The sequence below is a fragment of the Salvelinus alpinus genome, chromosome 18 (assembly GCF_045679555.1).
Source record: "Salvelinus alpinus chromosome 18, SLU_Salpinus.1, whole genome shotgun sequence".
Taxonomy (NCBI): Eukaryota; Metazoa; Chordata; class Actinopteri; order Salmoniformes; family Salmonidae; genus Salvelinus; species Salvelinus alpinus.
The window spans coordinates 1,043,893-1,064,509 of record NC_092103.1 but is presented as its reverse complement, the minus strand read 5'-3'; positions in this window follow the sequence as shown (position 1 = coordinate 1,064,509).

Below are 20,617 nucleotides of genomic sequence, written 5' to 3'. Positions count from 1 at the left end.
GGGCCGCGCCGGAGATGCCCAGCTCGGAGAGGGTGGAGAGGAGGATCTGATGGTTCACAGTATCAAAGGCAGCCGATAGGTCTAGAAGGATGAGAGCAGAGGAGAGAGAGTTAGCTTTAGCAGTGCGGAGCGCCTCCGTGACACAGAGAAGAGCAGTCTCAGTTGAATGACTAGTCTTGAAACCTGACTGATTTGGATCAAGAAGGTCATTCTGAGAGAGATAGCAGGAGAGCTGGCCAAGGACGGCACGTTCAAGAGTTTTGGAGAGAAAAGAAAGAAGGGATACTGGTCTGTAGTTGTTGACATCGGAGGGATCGAGTGTAGGTTTTTTCAGAAGGGGTGCAACTCTCGCTCTCTTGAAGACGGAAGGGACGTAGCCAGCGGTCAAGGATGAGTTGATGAGCGAGGTGAGGTAAGGGAGAAGGTCTCCGGAAATGGTCTGGAGAAGAGAGGAGGGGATAGGGTCAAGCGGGCAGGTTGTTGGGCGGCCGGCCGTCACAAGACGCGAGATTTCATCTGGAGAGAGAGGGGAGAAAGAGGTCAAAGCACAGGGTAGGGCAGTGTGAGCAGAACCAGCGGTGTCGTTTGACTTAGCAAACGAGGATCGGATGTCGTCGACCTTCTTTTCAAAATGGTTGACGAAGTCATCAGCAGAGAGGGAGGGGGGAGGAGGGGGAGGAGGATTCAGGAGGGAGGAGAAGGTGGCAAAGAGCTTCCTAGGGTTAGAGGCAGATGCTTGGAATTTAGAGTGGTAGAAATTGGCTTTAGCAGCAGAGACAGAAGAGGAGAATGTAGAGAGGAGGGAGTGAAAGGATGCCAGGTCCGCAGGGAGGCGAGTTTTCCTCCATTTCCGCTCGGCTGCCCGGAGCCCTGTTCTGTGAGCTCGCAATGAGTCGTCGAGCCACGGAGCAGGAGGGGAGGACCGAGCCGGCCTGGAGGATAGGGGACATAGAGAGTCAAAGGATGCAGAAAGGGAGGAGAGGAGGGTTGAGGAGGCAGAATCAGGAGATAGGTTGGAGAAGGTTTGAGCAGAGGGAAGAGATGATAGGATGGAAGAGGAGAGAGTAGCGGGGGAGAGAGAGCGAAGGTTGGGACGGCGGGATACCATCCGAGTAGGGGCAGTGTGGGAAGTGTTGGATGAGAGCGAGAGGGAAAAGGATACAAGGTAGTGGTCGGAGACTTGGAGGGGAGTTGCAATGAGATTAGTGGAAGAACAGCATCTAGTAAAGATGAGGTCAAGCGTATTGCCTGCCTTGTGAGTAGGGGGGGAAGGTGAGAGGGTGAGGTCAAAAGAGGAGAGGAGTGGAAAGAAGAAGGCAGAGAGGAATGAGTCAAAGGTAGACGTGGGGAGGTTAAAGTCACCCAGAACTGTGAGAGGTGAGCCATCCTCAGGAAAGGAACTTATCAGGGCGTCAAGCTCATTGATGAACTCTCCAAGGGAACCTGGAGGGCGATAAATGATAAGGATGTTAAGCTTGAAAGGGCTGGTAACTGTGACAGCATGGAATTCAAAGGAGGCGATAGACAGATGGGTCAGGGGAGAAAGAGAGAATGTCCACTTGGGAGAGATGAGGATCCCAGTGCCACCACCCCGCTGACCAGAAGCTCTCGGGGTGTGCGAGAACACGTGGGCAGACGAGGAGAGAGCAGTAGGAGTAGCAGTGTTATCAGTGGTAATCCATGTTTCCGTCAGTGCCAAGAAGTCGAGGGACTGGAGGGAAGCATAGGCTGAGATGAACTCTGCCTTGTTGGCCGCAGATCGGCAGTTCCAGAGGCTGCCTGAGACCTGGAACTCCACGTGGGTCGTGCGCGCTGGGACCACCAGGTTAGAGTAGCAGCGGCCACGCGGTGTGAAGCGTTTGTATGGTCTGTACAGAGAGGAGAGAACAGGGATAGACAGACACATAGTTGACAGGCTACAGAAGAGGCTACGCTAATGCAAAGGAGATTGGAATGACAAGTGGACTACACGTCTCGAATGTTCAGAAAGTTAAGCTTACGTTGCAAAAAATCTTATTGACTAAAATGATATAGTACTGCTGGCTGGTGAAATAGGCTAGCTAGCAGTGGCTGCGTTGTTGACTTTGTTTGAAAGTGTAGCTGGCTAGGTAACCTCTAACTGGCTAGGTAACCTTGACAATTACTCTAGACTACACAATTATCTTGGATACAAAGACGGCTATGTAGCCAGCTAAGATCAAACAAATCAAACTGTTGTACTGTAATGAAATGAAATGTAATACTACCTGTGATACTACCTGTGGAGCAAAGCGGAATGCAACTACTCGCTCCAAACCAAACCGGAAGTGCGTATCGTAGAGGGAGAGGCAATAGAAGTGTTGTTTCTTGTATTATTGTCTTTTGTGTCTTTAGAGGACTGCTTCACCTTAATGTCCCCTTTCCCTTTTCTTCTGTCCTTATTTTGTCCCACTTTGTCCCTTCTTTGTCCCTTCTTCTCTTCTGCCAACTAGACACTCCTTGTTAGCTAGCTAGCTTCTTTCAGGAATGTCCCTAGCAACTGCCTAGCAACAGGTAAACAACTTAGCTAGCTAAGAAAACGGTATAATTTTATGAAAAATTGTTACTTTTTCAAAAGCCTTTCTTCTTTGTTTGCTGCTTGTTTGGTCACCCAGTTTATAATACGAATTACAGTGACATCTAGATGGTTAATTATATTATTTAATGTGACATCTAGATGGTTAATAATATTCGTTATTAGATGTGTAGACTGCTATCATACTTGAAATAAAATAATGTGAGAAAATGGTCATAGATACCACCAGCGACATGACCATGATACCCAAGTTGGAAGCACTTGAACACCATAGTGCCCACAAATTTCATCAGTAAGCTAAGGACCCTGGGACTAAACACCTCCCTCTGCAACTGGATCCTGGACTTCCTTTCGGGCCGCCCCCAGGTGGTAAGGGTAGGTAGCAACACATCTACCACGCTGATCCTCAACACGGGGGCCACTCAGGGGTGCGTGCTCAGCCCCTCCTGTACTCCCTGTTCACTCATGACTGCTCGGCCAGACACGACTCCAACACCATCATTAAGTTTGCCGATGACACAACAGTGGTAGGCCTGATGACCGACAATGACGAGACAGCCTATAAGGAGGAGGTCAGAGACCAGGCTGTGTGGTGCCAGGACAACAACCTCTCTCTCTCTCTCAAAGTGATCAAGACAAAGGAGATGATTGTGGACTACAGGAAAAGGAGGACCGAGCACACCCTCATTCTCATCGATGGGGCTATAGTGGAGCAGGTTGAGAGCTTCAAGTACCTTGGTGTCCACATCACCAACAAACTAACATGGTCCAAGCACACCAAGACAGTCGTGAATAGGGCATGACAAAACCTATTCACCCTCAGGAGACTGAAAAGATTTGGTATGGGTCCTCAGATCCTCAAAAGGTTCTACAGCTGCACCATCGGGTGCATCCTGACTGGTTGCATCACTGCCTGGTATGGCAACTGCTCGGCCACCAACCGCAAGGCATTACACAGGGTAGTGCGTACGACCCAGTACATCACTGGGGCCAAGCTTCCTGCCATACAGGACCTCTACACCAGGCGGTGTCAGAGGAAGGCCCTAAAAATGATCAATGACTCCAGCCATCCTAGTCATAGACTGTTCTCTCTGCTACCGCACGGCAAGCGGTACCGGATCACCAAGTCTAGGTCCAAGAGGCTTATAAACAAGCCACAAGACTCCTGAACCTCTCATCAAATGGCTACCCAGACTATTTCAATTGCCCCCCCCCCCCTCTCTCTTTTACACTGCTGCTACTCTCTGTTATTATCTATGCAGAGTCACTTTAATAACTCTACCCACACGTTCATTATTTGTTACTTTTATTTCTTATTTTTATTTGAAAAAATATATAGGTCTTGTTTTTTGTGATTTTTTAACTGCATTGTTGGTTAGGGCTTGTAAGTAAAAATGTCACTGTAAGGTCTACACCTGTTGTATTCGGCACATGTGACAAATAACATTTGATTTGATTTGAATACATTTGACCATGGCCCACAGGGCTCTGGTCAAAAGTAGTGTCTTGTATAGGGAATATGTTGGGATTTGGGACAGACATACACAGTTTTGTTTTGTAAGAACTTGCTGCTCTTCTATCAGTGGAAATCACAGTTTCTCTCACAGCTGAGCTTCATTTTCATGTGTTGTTCAGTATTAGACGTAATACATATATATTTATAATAATGAAATAATTTCTCAATGTGAAAAGAAAATTAATTTACAGCATTATGAACAGGGAGAGATAAGCATAACAATAATAATATCATAATTGTGACGCAAGCCTCTCATATCAGACTAATTCACACAATTCTACCTTTATATTTATATTCATATTTTATATGTTTTCTGTAAGAATGCTAATAATAATGATATAAAAAAATATCATAAACATGATCCCGTTACTTCTTGGCTTGCAAAAGAAGATGAAAAATAGTACTTGTAGTTCAGAATAATCCCCATCTCTTGCTTCCTTCCCTTCCAGTGGATAGACCTTATTCTACAGACAGGTGGGTAGACAGGTAGGTGGGACCGGGCAGGCAAACAGTGAGAGAGAAGAGTAAATTCAGACATGGCTAGGCTAATATCGTCATCAGTGAATCTGTGATTGGTTAGCATTCCTAAGGTTATCTGGTGGTGGTAGTACTTTAGTAGTAACCTGGAGAGGAGGAGTTTAGTTTTTAATTTAACTCGGCAAGTTAGTAAAGAACAAATTCTTATTTACAATGACGGCCTACCAGGGAACAGTGGGTTAACTGCCTTGTTCAGGGGCAGAACGACAGATTTGTACCTTGTCAGCTCAGAGATTCGATCCAGCAACCTCTCGGTTACTGGCCCAACGCTCTAACCACTAGGATAACCACCTGCCACCCCAAAAATATAAATTTATTAGAGATGATTGGTGTAGATGGGTGAGACAAAAACATGTTTTCACTTTGTCATTAGGGGGGATTGGTGTAGATGGGTGAGACAAAAACATGTTTTCACTTTGTCATTAGGGGGGATTGTAAGTAATCCAGATGGGTGAGACAAAAACATGTTTTCACTTTGTCATTAGGAGGTATGGGTGTAAATGGGTGAGGCAAACACTCTGTTTAATCCCTTTTGACTTCAGGCTGTAACACCACACAATGTGGAATAAAGGGGTATGAATACTTTCTGAAGGCACTGTATCTATGCAGTTATTATAGGTGTATGATGGTAGAATTACAACAGCGAATGAGACAAACATGGTTCTAAAGACAATAAGTCTAATATGCCAATAGCTCAGAAGGACCTGGGGGGGGGGGGGGGGGGGCATGCCAAGAAAGGTCAGACAGAAGCTGTTTAAACCAGTCTCTTTTTCTGAATCAGCTCATCTGACCTCATGTGTATTCGGTTATGTATGTGTGAGCACATGCACGCCTCTGCATGTGCCTGTGCCTGCGTACTCGCATGCAGTGTGTGCGTCCGTGTATGGTGAAAGTGCTTCTGGCCCCAGACAGAGAGCGACAGGGCTGATAACAAGGGCCAGTGCTACTCTGGCCTACTCTTTCATCAGAGCAAACATGTCTGTTTTAAGCCAAACAAACTTTGATCTTCAAACGCTGCACAGGTTTTGGCCCAAAAATCATTTACTTCCAACTGAGCAATAAATTATGTTGCATGTAGTTTGTGGAATCATGTAATTTACAGGTGGTGGAATTTATTTTCCTCTATGACTTATCTCATTAATGATTGAGAACAACAACGACTGGTGGTCTGAGTAGTTCAGTATTATTCCTGAATAATGTTAACTACCCACAAATAACAATAACTGTAGCGACCCGGTGTTTATAAAAAGTGGACATCGACTTTGCCACTTCTGCATGCTTTTGTGGCACAGTTATTGCCACGCAGGGCAAAGGGCAAGAAGGTTGAGGGTTTGCCGACCACCACGGACGAGCTAACTCTCCCTGTCGGTTTCATTACACTACGAGAGAGATGGCTGCTCAGAGCCGGCTGCAGACAATCATCAGCTAAGTGGAAATCAGATTTTCAACATTTTGATGCTAAATTTACAACAACAGGTTTTTCTGTATATATGGGGGGGGCACCAAAATGTTTTACCCGTGAGGTTGGGCGGGGAACCCAACCAAATCATGCCTAGGGCCCCAAAAGGCTAGGGCCGGCCCGGGGCCGCTGCAGTTTGGATGCTGGAATTATATTTGGGATGAAAGTAAACAGGTTAGCCTACAGGAGACTAGTAGCCTAATCAAATTGGTTGTTTTTATGCCACACATAAAACGTGATACGTTAAGTGAAATGACAAATATTTAGTTAAGGCTTTCCTGAATGATTTGGCCTGCTGGGAGCATATGTGGCCACGTTATTATAGGCCGACTTGGGAGAATGATGATCCACAACAGACAGTGCAGCTTTGAATGATTTTATGGGTGGTATAATTAGGGTTGTGGCGGTCACAAAATTTCATCAGCCGGTGATTGTCAATGTAATTGGTTCAGAGTTTGTTTTGATATTTTAACCTGTGTGTCGTGATCGCGTTTGGTGTGGAGGGACAAAATAAATGTATGCACGATGGCGCGCGGCCGGTTTGGGTTCCGTGTAAGGCTGCATGATGAGACTCTAAAAATGATTTGAAAAAAATGCATTTGAAAGCCATGAGCACTGCTTAGTTTTTTGCGCAGGCTGTACACACTCCAATAGTTTCTCATTCACAATTTGACAAGCAGTTGATAATGCCTTGAATTTAACGGCGGCATCCCCTTTGTGGCCGTAATGCACACTAAAGAAATCCATGCATTTTGAGGCCCAGGGTGCTGGCTTGTGCACTTCTCGCTGAGTGCTTCTCAATCCGAAGCTCCTCTCACTCACATGGCTCTCCATCACAGGCTACAAGTGAAGACAAACACACCGGAGATGCAACAGTGCGTGTGTCACTCCCTGATCGGTTTCATCTGTCTTTGTGATGGTCTCCACCCCCCTCCAGTTGTCGCCCATCTTCCCCATTATCCCCTGTGTATTTAAACTTGTGTTCTCTGTTTGTCTGCTGCCAGTTTGTTTTGTTTCGTCAAGCCTACCAGCGTTTTCCCCTCTGCTCCTGTCTCTTGGTTGTTCCTGTTTCCTAGTTTTCCCGGTGTTGACCATTCTGCCTGCCCTGACCCTGAGCCTGCCTGCCGTCCTGTACCTTTGCCCCACCTATCTGGATTACTGATCTCGGCCTGCCCTTGACCTGCTTTTTGCCTGCCCCTGTTTGATTAATAAACTATTGCTACTTCGACGTTGTCTGCATCTGGGTCTAACCTGAAACGTGATAGTGCGTCCTTATCCAATTCCGAGGTGCATATTGAAGATATTGGAAGAACTGTCCACATTTAGTTTTCGTCAGCCAACAAGATGCGTGGAACTAAAGAACAGCAAAAGCACTAGCTTATGTCAATCTACTATCCCCCATAGTACAAAAGCCGAACTATTCTATTCTATTCTAAGCGAGAAAAAAATATTCTAATCATTGTCTGGGACAGATGTGGGGTGCAATAGATCCCAAATTATTACAACCACTAGCATCAAAAAATTGTGGCGGACGGAATGTGGCTGACAGAACAGATCAGAACGTTCAGCTTAAAATGTTGATAAACTATTAGGCTATTTCTTCACATTATAAGCGCAGCAATGTGCACATGGCATTAGGCTATAAGCGCAAATGTTCCATTAGTGAAAAGGACCATTATCGCAATGTCACGCCCTGACCTTAGAGATCCTTTTTATGTCTCTATTTTGGTTTGGTCAGGGCGTGAGTTGGGGTGGGCATTCTATGTTTGGTGTTCTATGTTTTGTATTTCTTTGTTGTTTGGCCGGGTGTGGTTCTCAATCAGAGGCAGCTGTCTATCGTTGTCTCTGATTGAGAACCATACTTAGGTAGCTCTTGCCCACATGGGTTTTGTGGGTAGTTATTTTCCGTGTGTGTTTGTGTGCACCTCGGTTGCGTCACGTTCTTTGCTGTTTACCTGTTTGTTTTTTGATTGTTTCGGTTTCACTTTATTAAACGATGTGGAACTACATGCACGCTGCACCTTGGTCCTCTGCTTCAAACAGCCGTTACAGAACTACCCACCACCAAAGGACCAAGCAGCGGGGTAAGGAGGACTGGACATGGGAGGACATCCTGGACGGCAAAGTATCCTACACGTGGGAGGAGATCCTGGCTGGAAAAGATTACCTGCCATGGGAGCAGGTCGAAGCAGAAAGGAAGGTGGAGGCAGCTAGGAAAAGGGCCAGGGATTACACGGGAACAAGACTGGCACTACAGACCGGGAGGCCACTCCCCAAAAATGTTTTGGGGGGGGGCACACGGGGAGATTGGATGAGCCAGGTTGGAGACCTGAGCCAACTCCCCATGCTTACCGCGGCGGGCGTCGTACTGGTCAGGCACCGTGTTATGCGGTGGAGCGCATGGTGTCTCCAGTACGTGTTCTTAGCCCGGTGCACTATATCTCAGCTCCTCGCATCGGCCGGGCTAGAGTGGGCATCGAGCCAGGACGGAGTGTGCCAGCCCTGCTCTCCAGACCTCCAGGACGTCTCTACAGCCCAGGATATCCTGCGCCGGCTCTGTGCACTGTGTCTCCAGTGCGTCTGCACAGCCCAGTGCGTCCTGTGCCTGCGCCCCGTACGTGCCGGGCCAAAGTCACCATCCAGCCAGGACAGGTTGTGCAGGCTCTTAGCTCAAGACCTCCAGTGCGCCTCCACGGCCCAGTGTATCCGGTGCCTCGGCCAAGGAAGAGGCCTGCATGTCTCCCCAGCCTGGCGAGTCCTGTGCTTGTGCTAAGCCCTAACCCTCCTGCATGTCTCCCCAGCCTGGTGAGTCCTGTGTCCCCAGCCTGGTGAGTCCCCCAGCCTGGTGAGTCCTCTCCCAGAGCCAGGCCTCCTGTGTGTCTCTCCACTCCAGTGATGATCCATGGCAAGAAGCCTCCAGTGGTGATCCACGGCACGAAGCCTCCAGTGATGATCCATGGCACGAAGCCTCCAGTGATGATCCATGGCAAGAAGCCTCCAGTGGTGATCCATGGCACGAAGCCTCCAGTGATGATCCATGGTAAGAAGCCTCCAGTGATGATCCATGGCACGAAGCCTCCAGTGATGATCCATGGCACGAAGCCTCCAGTGATGATCCATGGCACGAAGCCTCCAGTGATGATCCATGGCACGAAGCCTCCAGTGGTGATCCATGGCACGAAGCCTCCAGTGGTGATCCAGGGCACGAAGCCTCCAGTGTGTCTCTCCACTCCAGCGACGCCCTCCAGTCCAGAGCCTCCAGCGTCGATCTCCAGTCCGGAGCCTCCAGCGACGATCCCCAGTCCGGAGCCTCCAGCGACAATCCCCAGTCCGGAGCCTCCAGCGACGATCCCCAGTCCGGAGCCTCCAGCGACGATCCCCAGTCCGGAGCCTCCAGCGTCTCCCTCCTGTCCGGAGCCGCCAGAATCTCCCTCCTGTCCGGAGCAGCCAGAATCTCCCTCCTGTCCGGAGCCGCCAGAGTCTCCCTCCTGTCCGGAGCCGCCAGAGTCTCCCTCCTGTCCGGAGCAGCCAGAATCTCCCTCCTGTCCGGAGCCGCCAGAGTCTCCCTCCTGTCCGGAGCCGCCAGAGTCTCCCTCCTGTCTGGAGCGGCCAGAGTCTCCCTCCTGTCCGGAGCGGCCAGAGTCCTCCTCCTGTCCGGAGCTGCCAGAGTCGCCTTCCTGTCCGGAGCCCGTGGCGAGGGTCCCCTGTCTGGAGCCCGTGGCGAGGGTCCCCAGTCCGGGGTCTGCGGCGAGGGTCCACGTCCCGCACCAGAGCCGCCACCGCGGATAGATGCCCAACCGGACCCTCCCCTATAGGTTTAGGTTTTGCGGCCGGAGTCCGCACCTTTGGGGGGGGGGGGGGTACTGTCACGCCCTGACCTTAGAGATCCTTTTTATGTCTCTATTTTGGTTTGGTCAGGTTGTGAGTTGGGGTGGGCATTCTATGTTTTGTGTTCTATGTTTTGTATTTCTTTGTTGTTTGGCCGGGTGTGGTTCTCAATCAGAGGCAGCTGTCTGTCGTTGTCTCTGCTTGAGAACCATACTTAGGTAGCTCTTGCCCACATGGGTTTTGTGGGTAGTTATTTTCCGTGGGTGTTTGTGTGCACCTCGGTTGCGTAACGTTCTTTGCTGTTTACCTGTTCGTTTTTTGATTGTTTCAGTTTCACTTTATTATCTGCCATAGACACAGATTAGAGCAGCAATGTGTGGGTTAAACTCAACCATGTAATATTGCCACCGTCATTAATTCCACATTTTGTTTTTGTTACAGCAATATTATATTTCCTACAGTCACTCCCAATCTATTTATTGGTGTGAAAATATTAGAACGTGTGTTTTCAGATCTACCAGTTAACAGTGAACATTTTTAGGAACAATACTGTACCTCTAGCTCGTTTTCATTCAATATCTTGATGAGGTTGATAAGAATGAGTTCAGTGAATCCCTGTTGTTTTTTATTTATTTTTTATTTCACCTTTATTTAACCAGGTAGGCTAGTTGAGAACAAGTTCTCATTTGCAACTGCGACCTGGCCAAGATAAAGCATAGCAGTGTGAACAGACAACACAGAGTTACACATGGAGTAAACAATAAACAAGTCAATAACATGGTAGAAAAAAAAGAAAAAAAAGAGAATCTATATACAATGTGTGCAAAAGGCATGAGGTAGGCAATAAATCGAATAATTACAATTTAGCAGATTAACACTGGAGTGATAAATCATCAGATGATCATGTGCAAGAAGAGATACTGGTGTGCAAAAGAGCAGAAAAGTAAATAAATAAAAGCAGTATGGGGGGTGAGGTAGGTAAATTGGGTGGGTAGTTTACAGATGGACTATGTACAGCTGCAGCGATCGGTTAGCTGCTCGGATAGCAGATTTTTAAAGTTGTTGAGGGAGATAAAAGTCTCCAACTTCAGAGATTTTTGCAATTCGTTCCAGTCGCAGGCAGCAGAGAACTGGAAGGAAAGGCGTCCAAATGAGGTTTTGGCTTTAGGGATGATCAGTGAGATACACCTGCTGGAGCGCGTGTTGCGGGTGGGTGTAGCCATCGTGACCAGTGAACTGAGATAAGGCGGCACTTTACCTAGCATAGCCTTGTAGATGACCTGGAGCCAGTGGGTCTGACGACGAACATGTAGCGAGGGCCAGCCGACTAGGGCATACAGGTCGCAGTGGTGGGTCGTATAAGGTGCTTTAGTAACAAAACGAATGGCACTGTGATAAACTGCATCCAGTTTGCTGAGTAGAGTATTGGAAGCTATTTTGTAGATGACATCGCCGAAGTCGAGGATCGGTAGGATAGTCAGTTTTACTAGGGTAAGTTTGGCGGCGTGAGTGAAGGAGGCTTTGTTGCGGAATAGAAAGCCGATTCTTGCTTTGATTTTGGATTGGAGATGTTTGATATGAGTCTGGAAGGAGAGTTTGCAGTCTAGCCAGACACCTAGGTACTTATAGATGTCCACATATTCTAGGTCGGAACCGTCCAGGGTGGTGATGCTAGTCGGCCGTGCGGGTGCAGGCAGCGAACGGTTGAAAAGCATGCATTTGGTTTTACTAGCGTTTAAGAGCAGTTGGAGGCCACGGAAGGAGTGTTGTATGGCATTGAAGCTCGTTTGGAGGTTAGATAGTACAGTGTCCAAGGAAGGGCCGGAAGTATATAGAATGGTGTCGTCTGCGTAGAGGTGGATCAGGGAATCGCCCGCAGCAAGAGCAACATCATTGATGTATACAGAGAAAAGAGTCGGCCCGAGAATTGAACCCTGTGGTACCCCCATAGAGACTGCCAGAGGACCGGACAACATGCCCTCCGATTTGACACACTGAACTCTGTCTGCAAAGTAGTTGGTGAACCAGGCAAGGCAGTCATTAGAAAAACCGAGGCTACTGAGTCTGCCGATAAGAATATGGTGATTGACAGAGTCGAAAGCCTTGGCCAGGTCGATGAAGACGGCTGCACAGTAATGTATTTTATCGATGGCGGTTATGATATCGTTTAGTACCTTGAGCGTGGCTGAGGTGCACCCGTGACCGGCTCGGAAACCGGATTGCACAGCGGAGAAGGTACGGTGGGATTCGAGATGGTCAGTGATCTGTTTGTTGACTTGGCTTTCGAAGACCTTAGATAGGCAGGGCAGGATGGATATAGGTCTGTAACAGTTTGGGTCCAGGGTGTCTCCCCCTTTGAAGAGGGGGATGACCGCGGCAGCTTTCCAATCCTTGGGGATCTCAGATGATACGAAGGAGAGGTTGAACAGGCTGGTGATAGGGGGTGCGACAATGGCGGCGGACAGTTTCAGAAATAGGGGGTCCAGATTGTCAAGCCCAGCTGATTTGTATGGGTCCAGGTTTTCCAGTTCTTTCAGAACATCTGCTATCTGGATTTGGGTAAAGGAGAAGCTGGGGAGGCTTGGGCGAGTAGCAGCGGAGGGGGCGGGGCTGTTGGCCAAGGTTGGAGTCGCCAGGAGGAAGGCATGGCCAGCCATTGAGAAATGCTTGTTGAAGTCTTCGATTATCACGGATTTATCGGTGGTGACCGTGTTACCTAGCCTCAGTGCAGTGGGCAGCTGGGAGGAGGTGCTCTTGTTCTCCATGGACTTTACAGTATCCCAGAACTTTTTGGAGTTAGAGCTACAGGATGCAAATTTCTGCTTGAAAAAGCTGGCCTTTGCTTTCCTGACTGACTGCGTGTATTGGTTCCTGACTTCCCTGAACAGTTGCATATCGCGGGGGCTCTTCGATGCTATTGCAGTTCGCCACAGGATGTTTTTGTGCTGGTCGAGGGCAGTCAGGTCTGGAGTGAACCAAGGGCTATATCTGTTCTTGGTTCTGCATTTTTTGAACGGAGCATGCTTGTCTAATATGGTGAGGAAGTAACATTTAAAGAATGACCAGGCATCCTCAACTGACGGGATGAGGTCAATATCCTTCCAGGGTACCCGGGCCAGGTCGATTAGAAAGGCCTGCTCGCAGAAGTGTTTTAGGGAGCGTTTGACAGTGATGAGGGGTGGTCGTTTGACCGCGGACCCGTGGCGGATACAGGCAATGAGGCAGTGATCACTGAGATCTTGATTGAAGACAGCAGAGGTGTATTTGGAGGGCAGGTTGGTCAGGATAATGTCTATTAGGGTGCCCATGTTTACGGATTTAGGGTTGTACCTGGTGGGTTCCTTGATGATTTGTGTGAGATTGAGGGCATCAAGCTTGGATTGTAGGACTGCCGGGGTGTTAAGCATATCCCAGTTTAGGTCACCTAACAGAACAAACTCTGAAGCTAGATGGGGAGCGATCAATTCACAGATGGTGTCCAGGGCACAGCTGGGAGCTGAGGGGGGTCGGTAGCAGGCGGCAACAGTGAGAGACTTATTTCTGGAGAGATTAATTTTTAAAATTAGAAGTTCGAACTGTTTGGGCATAGACCTGGAAAGTATGACAGAACTTTGCAGGCTATCTCTGCAGTAGATTGCAACTCCTCCCCCTTTGGCAGTTCTATCTTGACGGAAAGTGTTATAGTTGGGTATGGAAATCTCAGAATTTTTGGTGGCCTTCCTAAGCCGGGATTCGGACACGGCAAGGACATCAGGGTTGGCAGAGTGTGCTAAAGCGGTGAGTAAGGCAAACTTAGGGAGGAGGCTTCTGATGTTGACATGCATGAGGCCAAGGCTTTTTCGATCACAGAAGTCAACAAATGAGGGTGACTGGGGACATGCAGGGCCTGGGTTTACCTCCACATCACCCGAGGAACAGAGGAGTAGTAGGATGAGGGTGCGGCTAAAGGCTATCAAAACTGGTCGCCTAGAGCGTTGGGGACAAAGAATAAAAGGAGCAGATTTATGGGCGTGGTAGAATAGATTCTGGGCATAATGTGCAGACAGGGGTATGGTGGGGCGTGGGTACAGCGGAGGCAAGCCCAGGCACTGGGTGATGATAAGAGAGGTTGTATCTCTGGACATGCTGGTCTCAATGGGTGAGGTCACCGCATGTGTGGGGGGTGGGACAAAGGAGGTATCGGAGGTACGGAGAGTGGAACTACGGGGTCCATTGCAAACCAAAACAATGATAACTAGCCTGAACAACAGTATGCAAGGCATATTGATATTTGAGGGAGACATACAATAAGGCATAAAGTGATTGCAGGTCTTGATTGGGAGAGCTAGCTAAAACAACAGGTGAGATAACAGCAGCTAGTCAGTTAACACAGCAGCAGCAGGTAAAAATGGCGACGGCTAGGCAGAGAGGGTCGGATTAACTACACACAGATCCTGAGTTAAAGCACAGAGCCGACAGATAAAACACAAATAAACGGAATGGAGTACCGTGAATTAATGGACAGTCAAGCAAGCATCAGCTATGTAGCCAAGTGATCATAGTGTCCAGGGGGCAGCCGTAGATGGAGCAGTGAGGCCTCCACTAAGCTAGCCCGCGGCGTAAGATTGTTCGATAGACCTGTTCAGCAGCCGATATGCTCAAGACAGCTAACGATTAGCGGGCCGCAGTTAGCATATGGGCGTTCAGGTTACGTCGCGATGGAGGGGCCAGTTGAATAACTCCCTCGGGCAGATAACGTCGGTATCCCAGTCGTGAAGGCCCGGTGGGGCTCCGCATCGGCAGTAAAACGGGTCCGGATAGGTGATTGTAGCCCAGCTCCGGGATAATTGGTGTTTGCTCCGGAATTGATGTTAGCCAATAGTCACTCGGATAGCAGCTAGTTAGCTGCAAGATCCAGGTGTAAATGTCCAGAGCTTGCGGTAAAAAATCCGGGGATATGGAGAGGAAATAGGTCTGGTGTGCTCTGGTCTGAGTCGCGTTGTACAAAACTGGCAATAGTTTTCCAAGCTAAAGGATAGCTGATAAGCGCTAGCTGTGGTTAGCTGAACTACTCACGTTAGCTTGTGAGCTGGCTAACTTCTAGCTAGATGAATAACTCCCTCGGGCAGATAACGTCGGTATCCCAGTCGTGAAGGCCCGGTGGGGCTCCGCATCGGCAGTAAAACGGGTCCGGATAGGTGATTGTAGCCCAGGAGTGGCTGATGGAACTCTTCAGCTGGCTAGCTCCGGGATAATTGGTGTTTGCTCCGGAATTGATGTTAGCCAATAGTCACTCGGATAGCAGCTAGTTAGCTGCAAGATCCAGGTGTAAATGTCCAGAGCTTGCGGTAAAAATCCGGGGATATGGAGAGAAAATAGGTCTGGTATGCTCTGGTCTGAGTCGCGTTGTACAAAACTGGCAATAGTTTTCCGAGCTAAAGGATAGCTGATAAGCGCTAGCTGTGGTTAGCTGAACTACTCACGTTAGCTTGTGAGCTGGCTAACTTCTGGCTAGCTTCTGTTGTAGATTTCGGATACGAGGTGAATAATACCTTTGAGGAGAAAAAAAAACAGATCCGCACCACATTTGGTGAGGTAGGTTGCAGGAGAGTGTTTTGAAGTTGAGTTTTTAAGAAGAAAAAATATATATATAAAAAGAAATGCGAAGAAAAATATATAAAAAATATATACACGGGACAGGACGAGGACAAAGGACATCTGACTGCTACGCCATCTTGGAAGAGGCGGAAATTGTACAAAAGAGGCGGAAATGAAACCAGTAATCACATACAGGTAACTGCCAAAATAAAGGAAAACACTAACATGAAGTGTCTAGGGTGTTGGGCCACCATGAGCCAGAACAGCTTGAATGCACCTTGGCATTGTTTCTACAAGTGTCTGGAACTCTACAAGAAATGGTGGTGGTGGAAAAAGCTGTCTCAGGCATCACTCCAGAATCTCCCATAAGCGTTCAATTGGGGTTGAGATCCTGTGACTGAGCTGGCCATGGCATATGGTTTATATCGTTTTCATGCGCAACCATTCAGTGACCACTCATGCCCTGTGGATGGGGTCATTGTCATTCTATAGAGGCATAGCCATGGTAGACAAAATAATGGCCTGCCATCATTTTTATACATGACCCTAAGCATGACGGGATGTTAATTGCTTAATTATCTCAGGAACCACACCTGTATGAAATCACCTGCTTTCAATATATGTTGTAGCCCTCATTTACTCAAGTGTTTCTATTATTTTGGCAGTTACCTGTACTACCCAATGTTGATCAACTATTGGAGTCATTATAGGCAAGATTTTCTCAAACTTTTCAGCTGCTAAATTTTTGTTGAACAAAAAAATGGGTGTCTAGAAGTTATCTACAGTAAGATGGGTATATGTTGGATATCATAAGGTGAATGCACCAATTTGTAAGTCGCTCTGGATAAGAGCGTCTGCTAAATGACTTAAATGTAAATGTGTAAATGTATATAAATCCCCAAAACAAATGAAAGTCTTTCTAAGATGGGCTGAACACTTGTGCTTTACTGCCCCCAAGTGGCCATGATTGTTACTGCCATAAAATAATAAACAAATACGACATATCTTTTTTATTTAATTTTTTTAACCTTTATTTAACTAGGCAAGTCAGTTAAGATCAAATTATTATTTACATTTACAGCCTACCCCGGCCAAACCCTCTCCTAACCCAGACGACGCTGGGCCAATTGTGTGCCGCCCTATGGGACTTCCGATCACGGCCGGTTGTGATACAACCCGGGAACCAGGGTCTGTAGTGACGCCTCTAGCACTGCGATGTCACTAGGGAGCCAATCTCTATGGTACTACACAATCCCCTCCAAGAAGGCATTCAACTGTTTCTGAACCCGGTTCACAAACCGCCACTGGATGACAAGGCTGTTAGGAGGCAGAACATATAATTAGTGCAAACCTATATAATAGTTGACATACTGTACCAATGGAGTATTATCATATCATAACATAGCCATTAACAACAAAGAATTCCAAAGCATGTATTTTTAATACCAACAAATTACAAATACACTAGAATATTGAGTCTTGAACCAGATTATTACAATACCCCAAGGGATGTAACTAAATTATAAGGCGTCACATTTAATACTGCTGCAGTAAGATTGCACCTAAATCAACCATTTATCAGATCATCAAGAACTTCAAGGAGAGCGGTTCAATTGTTGTGAAGAAGGCTTCAGGGCGCCCAAGAAAGTCCAGCAAGTGCCAGGACCGTCTCCTAAAGTTGGTTCAGCTGTGGGATCGGGGCACCACCAGTACAGAGCTTGCTCAGGAATGGCAGCAGGCAGGTGTGAGTGCATCTGCACGCACAGTGAGGTGAAGACTTTTGGAGGATGGCCTGGTGTCAAGAAGGGCAGCAAAAAAGCCACTTCTCTCCAGGAAAAACATCAGTGACAGACTGATATTCTGCAAAAGGTACAGGGATTGGACTGCTGAGGACTGGGGTAAAGTCATTTTCTCTGATGAATCCCCTTTCTGATTGTTTGGGGCATCCGGAAAAAAGCTTGTCCGGAGAAGACAAGGTGAGCGCTACCATCAGTCCTGTGTCATGCCAACAGTAAAGCATCCTGAGACCATTCATGTGTGGGGTTGCTTCTCAGCCAAGGGAGTAGGCTCACTCACAATTTTGCCTAAGAACACAGCCATGGATAAAGAATGGTACCAACACATCCTCCGATAGCAACTTCTCCCAGCCATCCAGGAACAGTTTGGTGACGAACAATGCTTTTTCTAGCATGATGGAGCACCTTGCCATAAGGCAAAAGTGATAACTAAGTGGCTCGGGGAACAAAACATCGATATTTTGGGTCCAAGGCCAGGAAACTGCCCAGACCTTACTTCCTCAGGATAGGGTTGCCCAAAGTAAACTGCCTGTTGCTCAGGCCCTGAAGCCAGGATATGCATATAATTGGTATCACTGGAAAGAAAACACTCTGAAGTTTGTAGAAATGTTAAAATAATGTAGGAGACTATAACACAATAGATATGTTAGGAGAAAATCCAAAGAGAACCAAAGTTTATTTTTTTGAGAGCCCATGTTCTTCCATTGAAACGTATACAGTCGTGGCCAAAAGTTTTGAGAATGACACAAATATTAATTTCCACAAAGTTTGCTGCTTCAGTGTCTTTAGATATTTTTGTCAGATGTTAGTATTGAATACTGAGGTATAATTACAAGCATTTCATAAGTGTCAAAGCCTTTTATTCACAATTACATGAAGTTGATGCAAAGAGTCAATATTTGCAGTGTTGACCCTTCTTTTTCAAGACCTCTGCAAGCCGCACTGGCATGCTGTCAATTAACGTCTTGGCCACATCCTGACTGATGGCAGCCCATTCTTGCATAATCAATGCTTGGAGTTTGTCAGATTTTGTGGGTTTTTGGTTGTCCACCCGCCTCTTGAGGATTGACCACAAGTTCTCAATGGGATTAAAACCTCTACGGGACCGGTGTCCCTAAAGCTGGACAGTTGTTTCTCAATATGCGATAATGTAACTAGAATGACATTGTAAACAACTACCAACTTTCCGGGACATAGACGTGTCTTACATGGGCAGACAGCTTAAATAATTTTTTATCTAACTGCATTGTCCAATTTACAGTAGATATTACAGTGAAAGAATACCATGCTATTGTTTGAGGAGAGTGCACAGTTATGAACTTAAATGTATTAATAAACCAATTAGGCACATTTGGGCAGTCTTGATACAACATTTTGAACAGCTATGCAATGGTTAATTGAATCAGTCTAAACTTCGCACATACACTGTTGCCATCTAGTGGCCAACATCTAAATTGCGCCTGGGCTGGGATAATACATTATGCCCTTTCTCTTGCATTTCAAACGCATGTTTTTTTCTTCGGATTATCTTTTACCAGATCAAATGTGTTGTTATCCTACATGAATTTCACTTTTCCACAAACTTCAAAGTGTTTCCTTTGAAATGGTATCAAGAATATGCATATCCTTGCTTCAGGTCCTGAGCTACAGGCAGTTAGATTTGGGTATGTCATTTTAGGTGAAATTGGAAAAAAAGGGTCCGATCCTTAAATTAAGATAAAAGGCAATGAGACAGACCTAAGCACAGGCAAAATCCTATTGGAAAACATGGTTCAGTCTGCTTTCCAACAGACACTGGGAGACGAATTTACCTTTCAGTAGGACAATAACTTTAGACTTACACAGAAAGTCTCACAGCTGTAATAACTGCCAAATGTGATTCTAACATGTATTGACTCAGGGGTTTGAGTATATATATATACACTACCGGTTAAATGTTTTAGAACACCTGCTCATTCAAGGGTTTTTCTTCATTTTGACTATTTTCTACATTGTAGAATAATAGTGAAGACATCAAAACAATGAAATAACACATATGGAATCCTGGAGTAACCAAAAAGTGTTAAACAAATCAAAATATATTTTATATTTGAGATTAATACATGCTGATATATTACCTGGGTTGTTATAGTATAACTGCTTGAGTCATGGCCTGGGAAAGCTTTTTACCGTTTGATTTGGAGTGTGGGGATGAAGCAAGCCGGGCGGGTACAGTGCGAGATGAGAGTACAGCATTGTTGAATTCTAAATAGAACCCTAGCCCCCGGGCACTCCTTTAGAGCTGAAAGGATTGGATAGGTGTAAGAAATTGTCACAATTTGACAAACTCACACTTCGAGGAGGATGCACACACTTAGCTACAAGTAGCTACACCCTGTATTCTTCTAAATGAAAGGAGGATTGCTGGCGCTAGTGGTGTTTTTGTAACCTCTCTGTTCTGTTTTTTCTCTGTTCTCTCCATGATGTGGGGGGACGTCTTACATGCTATGCCTTACCACGCCTGTCTTATTGCCAGATTCTACCAGAGGTTGGTGCTGAATGCTACTGTATAGCGCAGCCTCCCTTTGACTGCCTTGTCTTACTGTGACTGCCTGCCCTCTGCCCTGTCCTGCAGACTGCACTCCCCATCTCTGTCTCATAATTGGCATTGTTGGACAACTGTGTCCTCTCACCCACAACCCATTGCTCCTCCCTCCTCTCTCTTTGCTCGTCCCCTCATCACCCTCATCATCATGTCTGGGAGGATAGTGCAGAGAGTACTGATCCACAGGGAGGTAGGAGGGAGAGAGGGGAGGACTTAAGGACAGTCAGAGCGACACCCAGATGGCGGCACTCATCTCTGCGTGCCTGGCAAATACCTCAGCTTGGATGTCGGCCCACCACCATCAGATCAACCTCGACAAGACGTAGAACCAATTGGGCTATTTTGTGTGTTTTTTTGCACTGTTTTTATCTTTTCTTGTACATAATGTTTCCGCCATCGTTCTTATGACCGAACAGAGCTCCTGGACATCAGAACAGTGATTACTCACCTGTAACTGGACAAGGATTTCTTCATGAGTCGGGCGCGAGGGATATACTGCTCTCCCGGACCAGACCCAAATCCCCGTCATTCGTATGAAGATGAGACGCTGTTACAGACATCGAAGAGCCAGATGCCTGGCGAGACTGCATTGGCGAGTGGATAATGTGCCTTCCATTACCCTCCATTCTACGGGCGAACATGCAATCACTGGAGAATAAACTGGATGAACTCCTTTCGAGACTATCCAATCACCGGAACATTAAAAACTGTAATATCCTATGTTTCATAGAGTCGTGGCTGAACAAGGATATGGATAATATACAGT